The sequence below is a fragment of the Ambystoma mexicanum genome, chromosome 5q (genome assembly GCF_040938575.1).
Source record: "Ambystoma mexicanum isolate Mex_15411 chromosome 5q, UKY_AmexF1_1, whole genome shotgun sequence".
Classification (NCBI taxonomy): domain Eukaryota; kingdom Metazoa; phylum Chordata; class Amphibia; order Caudata; family Ambystomatidae; genus Ambystoma; species Ambystoma mexicanum.
This window is the reverse complement of record NC_090933.1, coordinates 96,675,119-96,696,662: the sequence shown is the minus strand read 5'-3', so window position 1 is coordinate 96,696,662 and position 21,544 is coordinate 96,675,119. Positions and strand designations below refer to the sequence as shown.

Sequence of the window (21,544 nt, the reverse complement as noted above, 5' to 3'; positions counted from 1 at the left end):
ATTGCACGCGAGCTTTCCACCTGACTTGATGACATTTCAAGTGCACCAATAAGCCTTCACGTAGCATTTAGCATAGGGAAAAACATGACCTGACTGATACGTTCCATCCTGCTCCAAGACAGATTCTTTTTCTGGTACTTACGTCTTTCCATATCATCTGCGATTTTTTGACCTCAATGCCCTATATTTTTCATGTTGCGCAATCAACTTTAACCCTTAAACAGTGATCGATAGAGCGCGTCCAGTATGACACTTTGGGCCTGATTTAGAATTGTGGGGCATCTATGGCACCAATAGCATCCACAGGAGGTCGCCATATTACTGAGCTGATAACACCCCCTGATTTACTGTTGGAATAATGTGCTCATAATACAGCATGACTGCCATTGGTCGTAACACCACACGCTGGTAACACCACCAGCATATGTCTTCATCGCTCCACCCTCACGGTCAATCTTTTTTTTTCTTTTTTTTCTCAGCATGTACTTGTCCCATTTACCACTGTTTTGTTGTTCTCTCTCCGCTCTGTCATGTAACTAAGTATTCTTACTCTGAAACCAGCAACCTTCTCTGTAACAGCGCCACAATGCCTCGGGGCTGCTGCGTGCTTTGTAAATGTGAATAAATAAATAATAAATCAGAATTCCTCTGTCGCAGGAGCATTGGGCAAGGCGTCAATGTCCCCCACCCTCACCTTTGGGGCAGTCACTGGCTCTGCGAGATCATGTGGGGAACAGTGGCAGCAAATCGATGAGCCTAGCATGGCAACACTGGGATTGCTTTGTCTGCATCAGCAGAGCAGGAATCGGTTTCGGCCAACGGTAAATCCACTGACGCGACCACTTGGGCAGTATTACTAGATTAATATGGCCCAATTCTAAACCAGGAGCCATTCAAACACTAGACATCGCCTAGAGTGGCTCGCCGGAGGCACAGACTGACCTTCACTTCCGATGATGTTCACCGACAGTGCCCTGTTGCAAAGTCTCCTCGTCTGGTCATCCAGAAAACTGGCACCAGGAGGACAAGAGTAGTGAGCATACAGCGAAAGCCTAAGGTGCTACATAAACTCCCCAGACGGCCGGACAGAATATCTAGAAGATTCTCCACGTCAAAGTCCTCCTCTCCAATATGACCTTCCCATTTTTCACAAGGAGCTATTTGAAATTGACAATATCTACAAAATCTCCCCAAAATAAAAACACACATGCTGGACATAAAGATTATTTTTTTAACATGTCCACCTCCACGCCTGAGATGTCATGTCCAAGGTAGGCTTTTATTTTGGGACAGAGCCAATGTAGGCCCAAAAGATTCTAGCACCGCCCAATTAACTTGAAGACGTCCTCAAGGCTCCTGCGCGTTCCCTGTCAATTAAATCCTCTACATGGATCCTCTGAGGGAACACTTCGCCAGCATGGACATCACGATGCACCAATACGTAGATGATATGCAGCGCTTTACCTCATGTATTTATTTTGACATTTGTATAGCGCCAAGCCCGGAGGCATCTAGACGCGTTTTACTTAAGCAGGTTGGTTACAATGGTAGCTTGCAATGATATTTGTTCCAGACATTACTCACATAGGTTAAAGTCATTCGTTACATCAAAAAAGTAATTACATATTGCATAAATGCTAAGCGCATTTCAGCGCTTTTTCTTAGGCAGGTTGGTTACAGTAGTAGCTTACAGAAGTTGTTAGTTCCAGATAATACATACATAGATTTAAAGACGTTAGTTACAGTGATTACGACATATGAGGAGTTACATATTACATATTAAATGCACATATTACGTAACGGTTCTATGTCAGGTGCGGGCAGGCTTGGGACAGGTTTGTTCGGATGCAGGTAGTGGCGGGGTTTGGTGCACGGTGCAGGTAAGTATATGGTCGAAATAATACTAGGCGCCTTGGGAGAAAAGCTTTTTTTGAGGGCTTTGCCGAAGGACCAGTGGGAAGAGTCTGATCGCCGGGCCAACGGCACAGAGTTCCAGTGTTTGGCTGCAATCACGGGGAAGCTACAACTGCCAGCTTTTGGCCTTCTAAATCTGGGGATAACAAGGTGGCAAGAGTAGGCTGAACGGGTGGGTGTGTTGGACTGAGCTTTGGAGATTTGTCTAGCTAAATAGATCGGGATAAATGATTTAACATGAAAAGTTTTTGTTTTTTTTTCCCAATAATTTTTATTTGCATTTCTTTAAAGAAGAACCTCGGGATTCAGCAGTGTCCCTCAACCCCCCCCCTTCCCCACCCCCCACCCTCCTCACCGGTCTAAATGTCTTTGCACTGTCTCTGCGAACCTTAGATACTTTAGTTTAGGCTGTGAACATGTCGAGTATGCGAATGTTGTGGGGGCACTATTGCTGTATATAGTCGCTTTGCAGGAAATCAACGGCTTCTCCCCAGTCTGTGGCAAACTTCTGTCTATCCCCTTGAAGATTATATGTGATCTTCTCCATGGCTACGTATGTCGAGATCCTCCGGAGCCATTCTTGAGTGGTTGGAGGGGCCTTTTGTTTCCATTTCTGCGCTATGGCTAGCCAAGCTGCTATAAGGAATCCCATGAAGTTCAGTTTTTGTGTCATTGTAAAGGACTTATCCCGGGGTGCCCAGATGCCACACATCCAAACTTCCTCTCCTAGGTTGGCTGCGCCCACAAAGATGGCCTGCATTTGTGTTTTCACTTCATCCCAAAATTGTTGTATTTCAATGCAGTCCCACCAGATATGTCTCCAGGTTCCCAATGAGTCGCATCCCCTCCAGCATTTCGCTTGTGTTGTTGGGAACATTTTGTGGATTCTCTCCGGCGTATGATGCCATTGAATCATCATTTTAGTCCAGGCTTCCCTCGTAATTCGTTTCCCTAGGGTTGCTTCCCACTTTTTCATGTACTGCCAGGTGATGTTTTCTTCTTGGGCGTTGATGAATTTGTCAAGAGTGGATATGAATTTTGTATCCCCCGTGTGGGTCATGATATAGGTCTCGAATGGGGTAAGGTCTCTTGTCCAGGCCTGAGTTATTCTATGAAAAGGTTTGTTTTTAATGCATTTTTAAATTGCTTAAAGTATTTTCTTGGAACACATTAGAAGCTGCATATTCACTTTTTAAATCTGAACAGATTGTAAATCCCCCCTATACCTCTCATTTCCTACACCTATGTAGAGAGGGATCGAGGCAGAGCATATGCCATTACAAGGTTTAAAGTTTGGTACGTTTTTACTGTAATGATTTGGAATTTACACAAAGCATGTCTTTTAAAATGGAGAGTGAACGTTTCAAGCATTCATTGCAATTGTAATTGGTTATTTATAATGCACGTAATACCCAGAGGTTTCTAAGCACGCACCCGGGGATCGAACCTGTGTTGCTCTGTGCTGTCTTCGTTGCCTCTGATCTAGCCTCCCGAGCCATTCTTTAATAGCTTTCTTTTCTGTCATTTGTTTTAAGGTCGGTGTGAACAGCACCCCTGACCAGAACACTATGTATTATTCATGGTTTGCTTACTTTAAGGCCTTGTCAGAACTTGGCATTTGTAGTCAATTGTAAGGTGTGCGTAAGAGCGTCCCCGCCTCCCAAGCAATCCCTGTACACTTACGAAATGCTACACTCAATAAGGAAAAGCGTTCCAATTGCATAGATGACATGTTTTATGAAAGTGCAGGGTCCTTCTTTCTAACTGTGCTTGTGTACATTTGTCACTCATTGTCCTTCCATCTTCCCCGCTATGCATTGGAGGCCTTCTTCTGCGGTCTATGCTGGCTGGGCTCAGGAAACCGCATCAGAATTCCCGCCAGAGAAATAGCTATGACTGGCAGCGTGGATTTGCCGTACAGATGCTCCCACGTTCCTTTCAGGACTTCCACACACCTTTTGCACTTTGTAATTGTGTTGCCCAGCGATTCACTTGCCTTTTTTAAAGTGTCAGCTGTGGGGACATCACATGATCGCGGGAGCGTGTTCTCGCAAGATCTCGCGAGATGGGATCTCGCGAGCCCACGCTCCGCGGGAAAACGTTCCCACTTCAGAGTTGGCGCTCGGCCAGCTGAAGCGGTCACAGAGGAGCGCTGCTCCTGATTGCAGGAGAAGAAGCAGTGAGCCACAGGACTCACACCACAGCTTCTAGGGCGTAACACCACAGCCACAGGAGGCTACATGGGGGCCCTAGAAGTTTACAGCGTGCCACCGGTGAGCACAACCTTTCCACAGTGAATCAACTGGGAAAGCACAGGACTTGATCGCAATGAACTGTAAGTAAGCGCCCAGCGCCACCAGGCCACATTAGAGCCTTCCCCCCTTTTGTCAGTCAATAAAGACTGTTAGAAACCCTACAGCGTCCTGTCATCTATTTAGGCCACAACATAACTGGCGACGAGGATACCAGAAGTCCCACGGACCCACCATGCAAGGCGCCACACCACCCCCTGCGTTTCTCCCCTTGCCAGGGACACCGGCAATTCCTTGGATGCAATGGGAACCCCTTTTCTCCACCTACTTGGAAGCAGTGGGCGGCACGCAATATGCCCCCATCAGGAAGAGGACAATGCTGTTAAATGCGTTAGGGGTTGAAGGTCAGCGCATCTTTGCCGGCCTTAAAGAAATACCTGCGGCCGACAATGACGTCGAAGACGACGATGTTTACAAAGAAGCGACTCGTCGCATCATGAAGAGATTCACCAATAAAGAGAACATTGTACTGCACAGGCTGACATTCTACACTCGCAAACAGGAAGGGAGCGAACCCGTGGATGACTACATCACCAGGATGAGGGAACTCGCTTCTCTTTGCGCCTTTGGAGAAAATGCAGAACAGGTTATCTGCGACATGCTCGTTGTCCACACCAACTCTAGGAAAGTACAGGACAAACTCATCCAAGAAAAGGAGGTCACCCTCGATAAAGCCATCCAGATTGCCAGGGCGGAGGAAGAAACCTCCAGCAGACGCAAGGAGGCGGGAAGTCACCTGTCTGTGCCCGAAATGGCGGCGCTAAAATGGAGAGGTCGCAGAGACAAGCATTCCCGCGACGGCCCCAAAGACAAAAGCCCCAGGAAAAAGGAGGCACCGAAATGTTACAGATGCGCCAGCTCCAAGCACATGGCGAACGACCGCGACTGCCCCGCCAGGAATAAGGAGTGCTCCAAGTGCGGACGCATTGGCCACGTGGCTCCGGCATGCATGTGGCGGTAGAAAACTGCTTCCCGTGTTGACGGTGACTGCACCTCAACTGATGATGATGAACTACAGGACAGACCCATGGTTGTCATGGTCAATGCCCCCCATGCCAGAAGATAAAAGCCCCACTGCACCATTAAAGTGGACGGAATGGAAACGCGCGTCATGGCTGATTCGGGATCCGACCTCACCATTCTGCCCATCAACACGTACAAGGAGATGATGGGACAAGAAAAAGTGGAGATTAGATCAACCAGGCAAAAACCGACCGTGTTTGGAGGGGCAACAGTCGACCTTTTGGGCTACATCAAAGCCCGGATCGATTTTAAAGGGAGGTCTACCACCACCAAAGTGTATTTTTCACCCAAAGGTCCAGCCGTGCTGGGGTGGAATGACCAACACAAACTCAGCATGAAACTAGATCCCAGCACTCCGGAACAGGTGCTCATGATCTCATCAGGAGCAGCGCAAAACTACAAGGAGATCTTTCCAAACCTGTTTTCCGAGAAACCGGGAAAAGTGAAAAACTTTGTCCACAAGATTCGGCTGAAACCCAACGCCACCCCGGTCAAGCCCAAAGTAAGGGCAGTACCTGCCACCTCAAGACCAGCTTTGGACGCCCACCTGCGGAAGATGGTCGAAGAAGGAACCATTGAAACCGTGGAATCCTCAGAGTGGCTGAGTCCGGTAGTATTAGTAAAGAAAAAGTCCAGCAACGACCTCAGAATCTGCATCGACCTGAGAAGCCTGAACTTAGAGGTGATCACGGATAGCTTCCCACTCCCCAGCATCAATGAGATTGTCCTCATGATGAAGGAGGCGACCATTTTCTCGAAGCTGGACATGCGTGATGCCTATCACCAGATTCCTCTACACAAGTCCTCCCGCCCCCTGACGGTGTTCATCACTCCTTTTGGCACCTTCCAATACACCCGCATGCCTTTCGGGTTATCGTCCGCAGCATCCGCATTCCAGAGGATGATGAACTCCCTGCTTAAAGGACTCACCAATGTCTCATTCTTCCAAGATGACATCCTGGTGTACGCCAAAGACAACGAGACCCATGACAAGGCACTCAAGTCAGTCCTGAGCAGACTTCAGGAGGAAGGCATTCACCTACGCCATGAAAAGTGTGTCTTCGGGGTGAACAAGGTAGAATATCTTGGGCACTGCATCTCGAGTGATGGGGTAAGCCCCAAGAAGAACCTCATGGAGGCCATTACAGAAGCACCGGCGCCGATGTCCAAAGAGGAACTACGCTCATTCTTGGGCCTAGCCGAGTACTATGCCAAATTCGTCCCCAGGTTCTCCGAGACCATGTCTCCCATGAGGGAGCTCCTGAAGAAGGGGGCAGCTTACTCTTGGGGCCCAGAACAGGATGAGGCTTTCGGCGAAATCAAGAAAAGGATTCTACACGCGCCGTGTCTTAAACCATACAACCCTGAATGCGACACCTGCATAACCACTGACGCCAGCGCATACGGCCTGGGGGCCACCTTGACCCAGAAGAAGGGCGACACTGAGAACATTGTGGCGTTTGCATCCAAGGCATTATCCTCATCCGAGAAGAATTACTCTACGGTAGAGAAAGAGATGTTGGCATGCGCCTGGGCCGTCGACTATTTCAGATCATACGTATGGGGGACAAGATTCAAGTTGATCACCGATCACAAACCCCTAATTCACATGTTGAGCCCGGGCGGCACCAAGACGGCCACCCCTAGACTGGCCAGGATCGCCGCAAAGCTCCAAGAGTATACCTATGAGATACAACACATTGCAGGCTGGAAAAACGCACAAGCGGACTGCATGTCCAGGCTCCTGAACCAAAGCGCCCCCGGCACCACATTCCTGGAAGACGAATGTGTCGTTGCTTCCATCGGGACTTGAGGAACGTCGAGTACATGGAAATGAGCGAGCACCACTGACAGGAAGAGTTCGAACAGGAATACGCCCTAAGGCATGTAAGCACCTGGGTTCGAAATGGATGGCCCAACGAGAGAGCGATCCCCGAAGGCCTTCGTCCCTACTGGAAGGTGAACGAGGAAATCACCGCCATGAACGGTCTCATTCTCAGAGGTGATCAAATCATCCCACCCAGCGGAATCCGCAAAGTCATACTGTGCAGAGCACACTCGGGCCATCTAGGGTGCAACATGACCAGACGAAGGATACGCGACGCATACTGGTGGCCAGGCATGGACCAGGACGTACGGCAGATGGTCGATAGGTGCCATGAATGCTCAAACAGCGACAAGCGCCTAGCCGTGAGGCAAGCCCCCATGCTGCCCACCGAAGTTCCCAAAGGGGTGTGGCGAGAACTGGGTCTGGATTTCATAGGGCCGCTGGACAACATGCCCCCAGAGCACAGGTACGGGATAGTCATGGTCGACTATTTTTCCAAATGGGTGGAAGCTGACTTCACCTCAGACATCACCACAGGAACAGTCATTGAAACACGCACCGCCATATTCCAGCGGGAGGGCCTGCCCGAAGAACTCGTCACGGACAACGGAGTCCAGCTAGTCTCCAGAGAAATGGAAAAATTTCTCAAGCTCAACAACATCCAACAGCGGAAAGCAAGTCTATACCACCCACAGGCGAATGGCCTAGTCGAGCGGGCAAACCGCTTCATCAAGGGGGCGTTACAACTGGCTCACGCCTCGGACCTAGACCCATACAAGACAGTCAAAGAAGCCGTAGCGGCCCACCGTCTCACCCCCAACGTCGTCACAGGTGTTTCACCTTTCCATCTGCTGAGGGGAAGAAGGGCAGCATCCTCACTGGTACCACCATGACTCCAGCAAGTGAGGGCCGACGAAGACGTTGACATGGATGACATAACGTGCCGCATGCAGCGCAACAAAGAAGCAATGAAAGCACAGGGGGATTTGCGCCTAGCCGCTCGACACACAGAAGTCAACAAAGGGGATCTGGTGAAGATACGACTTCCCCACAAGGACACCTCCACTGGTTCCAGATACAGCAGTCCCATAGAAGTCACGGAGAAAGGGACAAACCACATCTGCACCAGCGATGGAAGGAGATGGAATCTAGTAAGGGTAGCCATGTACCGCAGGAAAGAAGACACTGTACACTCACAAGGAGACAATGAAGAAGTTCAAGTCTGCCAAGAGTCATACGAGAACCATCACCTCCCAAGTAGAGATACCATAGAGCCGCACCATCACAACGACTTCGCAAGCCCCATCCCCCCAACAACACCCAGGGAATCACAGCAAAGAGCTGGACAAAGAGAACCTGAATCACCAGCACCTTCCCAAATACACTTCATCGATCCCGCTCCATACCCCGATCCTGGCAGGCCCCAGAGAGAGAGAAGGAAACCCAGGAAATATGCAGACTTCATCATGGAGTGACCACCCATCCTTTTTCCCAGCAAAGGAGGTGTGTGGGGACATCACATGATCGCGGGAGCGTGTTCTTGCGAGATCTCGTAAGACGGGATCTCGCGAGCCCACGCTCCGCGGGAAAACGTTCCCGCTTCAGAGTTGTCGCTCGGCCAGCTGAAGCGGTCACAGAGGAGCGCTGCTCCTGATTACAGGAGAAGAAGCAGTGAGCCACAGGACTCACACCACAGCTTCTAGAGCATAACACCAGAGCCACAGGAGGCTACATGGGGGCCCTAGAAGTTTACAGCGTGCCACCGGTGAGCACAACCTTTCCACAGTGAATCAACTGGGAAAGCACAGGACTTGATCGCAATGAAGTGTAAGTAAGCGCCCAGCGCAACCAGGCCACATTAGAGCCTTCCCCCCTTTTGTCAGTCAATAAAGACTGTTAGAAACCCTACAGCGTCCTGTCATCTATTTAGGCCACAACATCAGCATACAGGCGTTTCCAAACTGTGAAAATAATGTAGTCCTCTGCGTCTTTCCTCATCAAAACATGTCCTGCGTGTGGGCACCAGGACAGGCCCTAGGTTTTACACGGCCCTGTACTGCAGAGGGCGTGCAGGACCCTCTAATTTGCATATGCATTGACATCACCGGCAGTAGCATCACTTAAAGTGACATCAATCCTTCTTACTCGAGGGTAGCACTGGAAGTCGCATTATAAGAGGTTGCCAAGAGACCAGTAACTTTTCGACGTGCAATATACAAATCATTATTGTGATAATTATATATGGGCCTAAACAACAGTATAAGTATCCATGATTTGTTGGAATAGCGTGCACTGTGAAAATGAGTCACTTTTAAGTGCTCCCTATGGAGGCCTCTTAGATACGGCATGGTGAGACAGAATGATGTGCCTAGGATCACACACTTTAGTTAAATTGGAAGCCAGTGTCCCTGTATGCGATTGTGTCACTTGGCCACATATCTTCTTAGCTGGGGTTGGGTCAAATATGTATTAATCCTTGGCTTTCAAGAGCTAACATAATACTTTTTCATGGGGATGACCTGAAAAATTCACAAATTAAATCTTACACCGAACTGAAAAATACATATTTGTAACTGCCAGAGCCGACTTAGAAAATATGTGCAGAATGCAGTGTAAAAGAGTACCTGCTTGTAGTTATTGTGCATACAGAACTGTATATCAATATCCTGAAAATTTTAATTTCTAACAAAAAATGCAAAACCTTTGTGTGCATGCCAACAAGCATACATCATTGAAATACAAATGTATGTTATGCTATGAAACCAGAGGGCCACAACCCCCACAAACTGCAATGCCACATTCACCACCAACAATGACTGAACAAACAAAAATGCAATTGTCTTGCCAAATTGGTAGCCAATGATCAATTGTATCAATGGCATCCCAAATCATGCCTTTCATCCCTGCCAGTCGTCCACGACCTGGTCATCTCACACCTGTGCATGGAAACACCCTCTCGCAGGAGACCTAGATGCCACCTTTGTCCCCTTGAAAGCCAACCTGCATGACCCAGCACAGCACACAGTCAATTCAGCCACATCACCCCCTTCCTCCAGGAGCTGCACTGGCAACCCTTCAAGCACACTTCACGTTCAAGACCTCCTGCATCCCTTATAAAGCAGTCACCACCAAAACACCACTCTACCTGTGTAAGAAATGCACCTTCCCGAGAGGGACAATGCGCTACCAGAAGCCACGACATTACCACAAAATAAGCAAAGAACTGTAAGAGGGGAAAAAGCCGGAAACAGGCCTTTTCCTGTATGCACCCTGCCTCTGGAACAAGGTAACAACGCAGAAAAGACTGTCTCCTCCATCTTACACTTCAAGAAGGGCCTAAAGTCCCTCCTCTTCAAAGATAATCTCACATCAACCCTACATCCAAAGTCATTCCCAGCTCCTCTGCTGCCCCGCGCCCTACCTCCAAACCCCTCTGTGCATCCCCCCAAGTACAGCGTTTTGTTGATTCCCAGATAGGATTGCGCTTTTCAAATCATATCCAGGAATCCATATAATTCATTTGTCCAGTTGTTTATTTGAGTTTTTGTTATGAGATAATGTTCCAGTGCACATAGTCGTATCCAGGGAGTGGCCTGGGGTGGGACGTGCTACCCCTGGAATCTAATTGGCCACCCCAGGGGCCACCCCCGGACGTAGATTTCCCACTCTGTCGGGAGGATAGCTCAACGGCAATGTGCTTGCCTTGGAAGCAAGACAACATGGAGCAACACAGGTTCGATCCCCGGGTCCGCGCTTAGAAACCTCTGGGTATTAAGCGTGTTATAAATAACCTATTAAATCATATCAAATGTATGATGGGGATGCGTGGGTTCCCAGAGTGCAGTGCCACTTGACTAGAAATGGCAAGCATGTCCCTTCTTGAGTTTGGCTGAAACAATTTTCTTAAAAATTACTGAAAGAGTTTGAATGTCTGCTCTTCATCTATCCCATGATCTCTCTAAACTCCCTGGGCCTCGTTATGGAAATAGCAGCATGGATACCACATACAGCACCGGGTAACTAGCACTGGTGGTAAAATGCGGACCATGTCAAAAGGGAAAATACTGCCCAGCGCTTAGATCCGTTCTGACGGTGGTATTTACATTATAGGGAAGCTACACACTGCACAACCCAAGGCCACCAAAAATGCTGGAATGACTGCCCAAACTATTCGAATTTCGGCTAAATTACTTTAATATCAAAAAGTTCATGGCGCAGTGGACATTGGGCCATTCTTCCTTCCCGCGAGGGAAATAAGCAGAATAGCCCTCAATCCATGATCTTGTTTATGTTTAGGACTTCCTGCAATACCCCGGAAGTGTAGTCGCTTCCTGCCCCACCCTCCTTGTAAGATGTCATTGGACCGGTGGAAGTTTGATTTCTCAAATGGTAGCAGGGACTGGTGGGAGGTGGGGATATGGATCCAAAGGCAGTATCTCTAGTCAGACAAGAGCGGCAGCTGGCATCGAGGCGCGACTGCCCGTTAACAGCCCCACCCATTCTGCACGGCTGCGCCATTAATGGAGTGCATAAGGACATGCTTGTGTGGTCATGGCAGAAACTCTTGTGGGAGCATTTTAAATGTGATGTGCGGTGCTAATCTGAGGGCTTGTTATCAAAAAATGCTCACGGCCTTCGGGTGCACTTGCAAGCACAATAATGCCCCGAAGTCAGCCACAGAGTGGTGGGTTCACTTTTCAAGCCATGATGCATCTATGAAAATATGACTGTAAATAGTTTTGCAGTCCTATTTTTGTTTCAATTCATCTCGCCTATCACTGATCGGTCCACTCAACCCTACTCTCTTGCTCTGGTGTTCCCTTAACCCCTTCAGATCCCTACCCATCCTAGCTCCTTTGCTACCCACGCACACTACTTGGTCCCCCTGGGGTAGGGCTCCTGTACACAGTGCTCTATTACTTCCCTGCGAGTTTTGCACCTTATAAATCCCCTTCATACAAGAAGAAAAAAGCTGTTTGTATCATTCCCAAGATCCTTACAATTGACGTTTCTATGCTTAATAATTTAAATATGGAATGCGTTTCCCAAATGAAGCAAGATTCACTGCACAGTGCACTCGAACATGACTAGAGATTGTGTGGCCGACAATGGAGGAGTCTGGGTAAATGGTTGCAATAACCTGAATCTTTTACAGGGCAAGGCACACAGAAAACCGTTCAATACTTCTTGGCCTCACTCTAGAAGGAGTGGCCCCTCAATCTGAGCGCTAGGTTCTGGCTCTTGAGTTATGAGGCTCTTTGTGAACCCGGGCCCAATGACCAGAGAGGGCGTTGGTTTGGCAGATGGCCAGAGTTTAATTAAGCCAGGTAGCGATGAGAAGAGTCACAGGACCAGAGTGTATTAAATGCAAAATGCTTAACCCGACCCAGACTTTATTGCATGGAATATGTACAATTATTGAACCAGCGCCAATATAAATGGAAACACAGGGTTTGTGCTCATTTATGTAAAAAAAGAAGTGGGGGGCAACTGACAAAGAATGAATAACGCAGAGGCCTCTCTTAATGTGCTCGCCTTGCTCCTGAAGCGGGCTGTTCCATTCACAAATAAGTTACTATGAATGTCTCTGACTTAACCCGCAGTAAGACAGGAGTAAGATAGGGTTACTCATAGCGAATTCCTTTATGAATCCAACATCCCTCTCTAGGAGTAAGTTATGGGTAAGCCCTAGTTACTCAGAGCAACTTCTTTTATGAATCAAACATACTTCTCTAGGAGTAAGTCATGGGTAAGCCTTAGTTACTCAGAGCAACTTCTTTTATGAATCGAATAGCCCTCTCCAGGAGTAAGTCAAGGGTAAGCCTTAGTTACTCAGAGCAACTACTTTTATGAATCGAATAGCCCTCTCCAGGAGTAAGTCATGGGTAAGCTTTAGTTACTCTTAGCAACTTCTTTTATGAAGTGGTTAGCCCTCTCCGGGAGTAGGTTAAGGGTAAGCCTTAGTTACTCAGAGCGACTTCTTTTATGACGTGAATAGCCCTCTCCAGGAGTAAGTCAAGGGTAAGCATTAGTTACTCAGAGCGACTTCTTTTATGACGTGAATAGCCCTCTCCAGGAGTAAGTCAAGGGTAAGCATTAGTTACTCAGAGCGACTTCTTTTATGAAGTGAATAGCCCTCTCCAGGAGTAAGTTAAGGGTAAGCCTTAGTTACTCAGAGCGACTTCTTTTATGAAGTGATTAGCCCTCTCCGGGAGTAGGTTAAGGGTAAGCATTAGTTACTCAGAGCGACTTCTTTTATGAAGTGATTAGCCCTCTCCGGGAGTAGGTCAAGGTTAAGCCTAAGTTCCTCAAAGTGACTTATTTTATAAATCGAATATCCCTCTCCAGGAGTTGGTCAGGGGTAAGCCGTAGTCACTCATAGTGACTTCTTTTACAAATTGAATAGTCGCCTCCAGTAGTAGATCAAGGGTAAATCAGAGTTACTATAGTAGCTTCTTTGTGTATCAGCCCCATAGCCTCCAAGTTGAAGACTCACACAAGTGTAGCTAAACCTTGGAGAATATAAACCTCTGGCTCCATATGTATGGAAGAGTCTGCCATCCCATTGAGAGCTAGATACAGAACAAGGTCTTATCGGGAAGAGTCTGCCATCCCATTGAGAGCTAGATACAGAACAAGGTCTTATCGAGAAGAGTCTGCCACCCCATTGAGAGCTAGATACAGAACAAGGTCTTATCGAGAAGAGTCTGCCACCCCATTGAGAGCTAGATACAGAACAAGGTCTTATCGAGAAGAGTCTGCCACCCCATTGAGAGCTAGATACAGAACAAGGTCTTATCGAGAAGAGTCTGCCACCCCATTGAGAGCTAGATACAGAACAAGGTCTTATCGAGAAGAGTCTGCCACCCTATTGAGAGCTAGATACAGAACAAGGTCTTATCGAGAAGAGTCTGCCACCCCATTGAGAGCTAGATACAGAACAAGGTCTTATCGAGAAGAGTCTGCCACCCCATTGAGAGCTAGATACAGAACAAGGTCTTATCGAGAAGAGTCTGCCACCCCATTGAGAGCTAGATACAGAACAAGGTCTTATCGAGAAGAGTCTGCCACCCCATTGAGAGCTAGATACAGATCAAGGTCTTATCGGGAAGAGTCTGCCACCCCATTGAGAGCTAGATACAGAACAAGGTCTTATCGAGAAGAGTCTGCCACCCCATTAAGAGCTAAATACAAAACAAGGTCTTATCGAGAAGAGTCTGCCACCCCATTAAGAGCTAGATACAGAACAAAGTCTTATCAAGAAGAGTCAGCCCCCGCCCCACCATTGAGAGCTAGATACCTTGAACACGGAGGGCTTTGCCCTTTCGGAAGAATCCTGCCCGGCCAATAACACACTCTAGTCATCTGCTGAACAGCTCTTACCTTCTATGCTATGTCAGCGTCGAGAGGCCATATGGGGTGGACATGTGCTTTACCAGCGGAGATAACATAGCGTTCCATATAGTGAAAGACTGCTTTGACAGTCGGTAATCGGAACAAGTGGGGTGTCTGTGGCACAGGTTTGTGCTCCACTGATTGCACTGAGGTCTAATCCCAGCTTCTCCACTTGCCCGAATCGTGAACGCCTGGGCACCTCGTGGGATCTCCCTGTATCTCGTTTCCTTATCTACCAAAATTGCAAGCACTTAGAAATTGGCTAACCCCGGGAATAAGGTGCCTTATAACAAAATGGATTCCCTTTCCTCGGTGGATCTGGGGAATACTGGCAATGGTATTGGTGTCTTTACTCATACAGTCAAATTAGAACACAGAGGGGGAGCTTCCTGCCAATCAGGTGGCCGGGAACACAGACGTAGCTGCCAGTAAGTGCCCCCAAATCCTCCTACACTTCCCAATTATCATGTTTATTGCACAGTGCAGGCGCCCGGCCTGCCTCCTGAACATATAAATAGAAAAGGGACAAACCCAGCACATAAACGCTGTAATATCCTGGGATTGTAACGCACACGTCTACGTTGAAAAGCACAATTGTAATTTGTTATTTATAAAGTGCTTAATACCCAGAGGTTTCTAAGCGTTATTTATAACACGCTTAATACCCAAAGGTTTCTAAGCACGGGTCCCAGGGATCGGACCAGTGTTGCTCCGCATCGTCTTGCTTCCAAGGAGAGTGCATTGCCCCTGAGCTATCCTGCCGAGCCTTGCTGCGTAAGCCGAGAGATCTTACCCAAACGCAACTGAAGAAGCTTTTCGTTTTAGATGCCCATGCCAGAGGAACCAGTTGATGGGTGCTTTGTTTGGCTCGACACATCTACAGTTCATTGAAGGATAACGTGGAAATATTCCCACTAAGCCCACTCGATTTCAGTCATGCAAGAAATATAATTGGCCATGTAGTGGTTTAGATGAATTTATGTGTGAACAAATGCATGCATTCAGTGTGAACCACAGCACCACCCACCTGTGCCAACAAATGCAAGCAACACGTGGGAAATAGGGTCAAGGGGGTTCCTATCAAGTGAATAGACCAGGGTAGAAATTATATCTGGTAACTCTTTTTGTGGTTTGACCAAGTTTGTCTAAGACTTTATGTTGCTGAATACTCTCCCTACCCATCCAACACATCTATTAGTGCAGGTCAGAGCAGGTTTAAAGGAATGATATTAAAATAGTGTCCATGCACTTTCCTATCATTTCGGATCATGCAAGGAAAAGAGGGACGGACCCGCAGACCTGTGGGCAGTTGTTTCTTAGTGACTCCTCTTGCGCCACCCATGCCAACATACTATTGTTTACTGTGCATCAGGAGGAAGAGGCACTTCTTCATTGCACCACAGATTAGTGGTGAGATTCGGAAACCTGGAAGGACTTTCCACCATTCATGCTGATGGTGCATTGATCTGAAAATGCGCAAAAAGGCATTTGCGCATGCACAGATGCACATGCGCGGATGCCGTTTGCACACAAAATGCTTTCGCGTTGTCTAATCTTGTCAGAAGTCTGACTCATAAAAAGAAAAACAAAGTGTACTGTCTACACAGATTATAAATGTTGTAATGCTAATGACAGAACATTTTGATTGCATTGAAGACGTTGCGAAGTTGTATGGTGTTATCCCTGTGCGGAGAAGAATTGGGTGCACAGCTCCTGTTATGTTGGTTGGCCATGGCCAGAGTGAGCTCCACTACTCTAAGTGGTTTGGTGACGAATGCCAACAAGAACAGGAAAAGCTCAGCAACTGATGTAGATTGGAAGGCGTCAGCGGCACCTAGAAACACGTGGCTTACTTCTTTAGGGGAGGTGACCAATTGCCTATCCCCTTCCCGAATGATTTTCAAAAAAGTGTTTAGAGCGGGCCTTTTCTTTGCCCGCCGGGCTAATAATTGGTCTCAATGTCCACAGCCCCTCCTCTTCCTTCTGTAAGTGCTAAAATCTTAGCTCTCCTGAATATACTTTGCATGTAGAGGGGAGGTAGTAGTAGATTGGAAGGTGCAGGAAGTCAGAGCTAGTGTGGGAGGCTGTCGAGAAGTCGTGGTAGTTGGTGTTCTCATGCCGGAACGCCCCTATAGAGTGCCATCCTACCGTCTGGCAGAAAACTGAGGCCCTGTACTGTTAGCAATAGCCAGGACGGCGGGGTTCATGCAGTTCCTGGCTCCGTTTTATGGTGGTTGCTGGTTATTTGGCAGGTCTTGGGTAATCCAGTCTCTGTGGAGGATGGTTTAGGAGGACCTGACTAGTGTTTAGGTCAGTGACTCTGCAGGAAGTTGTGGGGGAACAAATGGCCTCTATTCCGGTATGGTGTAGGGTGCTAATTTACTAATATTGAAGTTCCACTTCTCTTCTACTGGCTTTTAGTGCCCTTTTTAACTTTATTGTCTATTGTTATGGGACCGTGATCGGGAAACAAATGGTGCTTTGTCCTTTGCTTTATCATATTCAGTGTGATAACTGAATTGGAAACAATAAGCATGCCAACATTATACTAGTTTCGAAAATGTTTAGGCACCTCCTCCGACCCAGATTGCGCGCTCTACAGACACCAATCACTTCTAAATCCTCCATTAAAGTCTGTACACAGCTACACGTGTTTGGTAGGGTGACCAGATTTAAAAAGTAAAAAACCGGGACGGGCAACTGACATAAAAGTAGGACAAACTCTTGAAAGTGGCTGTCAAGGCACTACACTTCAGTAGCGTTTGGAGGAGAAGGGGATTTAAGTGTTATTGTTTAAAGAAACACATATTATGATTAATTTATCAGAAACTAACATTATCTTAAATTGTAAAATGCAGCATTTCTTCTGTGCGAGATTGTCATTTCTTGCCAGCCAGCTATGAACACCGACTACAAAAACCCGGGGCCACTGCAGTTTCGAATGGAAACATAATCTTGAAAAAGGGGGACAGAGCACCAAAAACCGGGACAGTCCCGGAAAAACCAGGACAGTCCCGGAAAAACCGGGACGTCTTATCACCCTAGTGTTTGGCTTCCTGGTGCGTCTGCTGCCGGCCTGGTCCCAACCGCTACCCTATCTAGAACTGACATCAATCCCTATTGAGCTTGGCGTCAAAAAGTTAAGGTATTCAAGCATACATTCCTGGAGTGAATTCCCCTTTATCAGACCCCATAACAGACTTCACCGGGAAGCGATATCCCCAACTTCTATTGCAGAAGTTGTCGATCTAACAAGCACAACTTTCCCCATGACCTTTTAGCATCACAACAGCCGCCGCCACTGAAAGACATTTTCCAATATGCTTACCACTTCCTGGGTAGTTAAACACAATTTCTCACAACTAGTGTATGTGTGTTTCTTGCAGGCAAATCGTTGAGCAGGGTCATCTTTATAAATAACCAATTATGGCAGTCTGTGTTCTGCGGTCATTTCACCCATTAGCAGTTGCGTAAGCCATTCTAATTACATTCTAAAGCATGCCCCATTAACCGTTTCATTAGTTAATTAACTCCCAAACCTTAGCTTCTATGTGTTTTTTTCTTTTTCGTTCCTGGAGCAGCCCTCACTGCCAGCCGCCCCTCTGCCTCCTCTTTACCTGCTCACCTAACTTCCCATCCTGCACTCCTCACCTAGGCTCCTCCAGATGCAAGCGTGGCAGCCATCTGCTGTATCATAGGTTCAGGAGGAGGGAAAAGGAAAAGTAGCCCCTTCAAGGCAGACCCTGACTCCAGACTGGTGCCCCATTTTAGAGCTGTCTTTGGTTCTTGCCTTTGCTCTTTCCACCACCCCTCTCAACCCCTTTCCTCTGCCCATGCCTTCTCTTTTCCTCTTAGCTTCTTGGACTCCTTTTCCTCCCATCTTTTCTCTGCCATTCCCTCCACCTCCTTTCCACTGGCTCCCCTCTTCTCCACCTTTCTGCTTCTCCCTTATGTGTTGTGCTGAACCGACTCCAACCAACTCGGTCGTCCCATATCCATCTGGCTGCACCGCTCCTCGCCTACCCGTGGTTGGCGGCAGGGCCCTAACATTCTCCATCCTTTTTTTTGTTGTCCTGGGAGCTCCTCCCCTAACTCTGCAGCCTGTGCTGGCCTTCGCTTCCCTGCAGTATTGGCCACTTGACTTCCTGCCCTCATGGGCCTGGAACCACCAGATCAGTACATCTCCACAGGTCCTCACCTGAACCTTTGTGTCAGCCATTACTACACCAGGCGACATAACCAAGGGTTCTTCCTTGACTTTCCTGAGTCTGCAAAACCCCCATCGCTATACTCTCTGACCCCCCCTTGATCCCCCTACCCCCGTTGCCATGCCTGCATAGTGTGATTTTCCATCCTGGGCACACCAGGACCAGCAGCTGGTATCCAGTCATTTATTTCGAAAACATAGCTTCGAATGACAAATGTTCCAAAAAAAAATGCATCGTAAAAATGCATTTTTTTGTAGGTAACGTTTTTTTAACTAAAATGGGTGTTAAGGGGTAAAAAAACGGGGGTTGGGGGGAACCCTCCATTAAAAAAAATGCATTTTCTTCGATGCATTTTAATTCGAAACTTTGCCATTCGAAACTATAGCATTCGAAAATATCAATATAAACCGGGCCAGCTTGCCCCACCATGTATGGACTGACACTACTAGAACAAGTCCTACCTTGAAAAGTAGATCATGCCAGCTGCTTAGCTTGAACCAAGGTAAGTGAAAAGAAGGGACCATGTCCACCTGTTCCTTTGGTCTCCCCTGTGGCATCGCCACAAGTTATTTTGTTTCATTAACACATTCCTTGTGTGGTCCTCTACCAGGCAGCCCACCCTCATTGTGTAAGGTGCGCTTGTGCATTCCCTCTATTTTGGTATGAAAAAGTAATATTTGAACTTCTGAATTGCTGGTGCTGGGAGAGGGTGATGAGATATCCCCGAAAGATAATACTAAAATGCCACCACTAGGGAATGCCACAGGGAAGCCGACATTGAAACCACGCTAGACACCAGGAATGGCAGAATCAACATTGTTTCCTGCATCTTCGTGAACGCAGACTATTGTAATTGTAATTGCCTATTTGTAAAGCGCTTATACACAAGTGAAGTGCTTCAAAGCCCTTCAAGGCAGGAAGGGAACAAGGGCATATTATCGTCATTCTTAGGCCTTGAAGATTCTGAATGACCTAACAGCAATAACTAGCATACTAGGCCAGAAGGCATTTCTACTAGTATAAGTGTGTGACAGAGAGTGGTGGGGCATAAGAAGGGGGAAACATACAGAGGCAAAAGGTTGGTCATCAATGCGCCTACGCATGCAGGCACAGCCAAACTAGGGAGGGGAGATAGAGAAGGATAGGATAGGACAAACATGCTAAGCCGAGTACATTCAAGTTCGTGCAAGTGCGCAGACGGAAGTGAGAGGGAGGGGAAGGGGGACAAGTGTGCCCAGTCCAGCAGGAGCCACGGTTAAGTGCAGAGTGGTTGCCACTCTCATGGAATGTATTCCGAGTGCAGTAGTGCAAGGCAGAGTGTGGAGGCCCGGAGGCAAGTGCAAGACTGGCGGGCGATCCTGGGACCTATGAGGCTCTGAAGGTGCACCAGGCAAACATTCAGCAGACTGAGCAGAGTTGGGGAAGAGAACAAAGGAGGGAGGTGGAGGGAAGAGAAAGGAGGTTAGCAAGGGAGAGGCAGAGAAAAAGATGAAGAGAAGAGGAATGTCTTGAGGAGTTTCCGGAACTTATTGAGGTCTGGCTCAAGACAGAGAGAGGCAAGTAGGCATTTTCAGAGGAAGCCACCGGGAGAGGATAAGGATCTACCCCCAAATCTCTGTTTGGAAAAATGGCTCCCTCAAAGAGTTGGAGGAGGCGGAGTGGAGTGCTCTGGAAGGAGAGTATTTAGGAAGAGAGCATTGTAGATAGTAAAGATCCCAGCCCCAGAAATCCTTGTGGACTATGCAGAGGAACTTGAACTTGATCCTTGCAGCCACGACGAACCAGAATAGGGATTTCAGCGCTGGAAGTCATTCAGGGACTCAAAATGAGCAGAAGATATGACTTCTTTCTCTGCTACAACAAATAACCATGCCGTTACAAGCAACGAAACCCCCAGCAGGGGAACATGCAAGCAAAACCTTCCCCAGATCTACAAGCAGAGAAATAGACACGCGTGGTACTTTTCCCTCCCTCCGTGGAAGTCGCAGAGATGGAGGCTGAGGCTGATGATCCTCACTCCATTTCCGGTCTCTCTGAACGGGTCACAGGAGATCATTCACCAATGTATGACATGGATGGTGATGGGTGCCCAGCTACTCAAATCACCACCACAGCAGCCAGAAGAAGGATGCAAGGCACAGAAGACCTAGACTTCCCTATAGTAAGATCCAATCTAGTTGCCACAGGAATTGAAACCAAACCGAAGCAAGCCCGCCGGCACAGCCCAGAGGTTTACCATGGTCCATAACATACACCTGCAACAGGGGGACCTGCTGCAAGGGCTGGAAGGTGCCATTAGGCTGAAGGAAAAGAACATACAAAGGATGAAAGTGCCAAATTAAAGTAAGAACACCCACAGCTGGACCCCATGAAGGAGCTTATAAGATTAAACTGATAGGTTCTGAAGCGGAAGGAAGAGTGAGTATTGATTTAAAATGGACCTGAAATGGAGGGTCTAGAGGGGCTAGGGTTAGTACAGTGGGCGTAAGGAAAAGGAAGAAGTGTTGCAATCGGGCAGAGGCTCCTGTTTAAACGTTACACCAGAACCATCATAAGGAATCTGATCTGGAGATCTGTTTTATGTTACCAGGGAATGATGGGGGGTCCAAGGCTGCATCCTGCAACCCGTAGACCCTACAATCAAATATCCAATTGAAAGCTGGGATAGTGACATCAGGTAAAGGGGTTGATTTATCAGATGGCTTCTTGGCGAGGGGCACTGCTCTGCAAAATCAAGTTCCGCACAATGGCGTATCAGCCAAGCCAAAAACAGATTTTATCAAAAGACGGTATCGGTTTGTGATGCAAGGTGCAGAACCAAAAGTGGTGCCTCTTGGGGGCCCTTTAACCCTCCAAAGCATGCA

General features: G+C 47.7%; 1 protein-coding gene across 2 annotated transcripts in view; it reads right to left on the bottom strand.

Annotated features, from left to right (window-relative positions):
* SLC9A3 (solute carrier family 9 member A3) overlaps positions 1 to 21,544 on the bottom strand; it is a 274,506-nt gene that overhangs the window by 81,683 nt on the left and 171,279 nt on the right. The window lies entirely within an intron of this gene.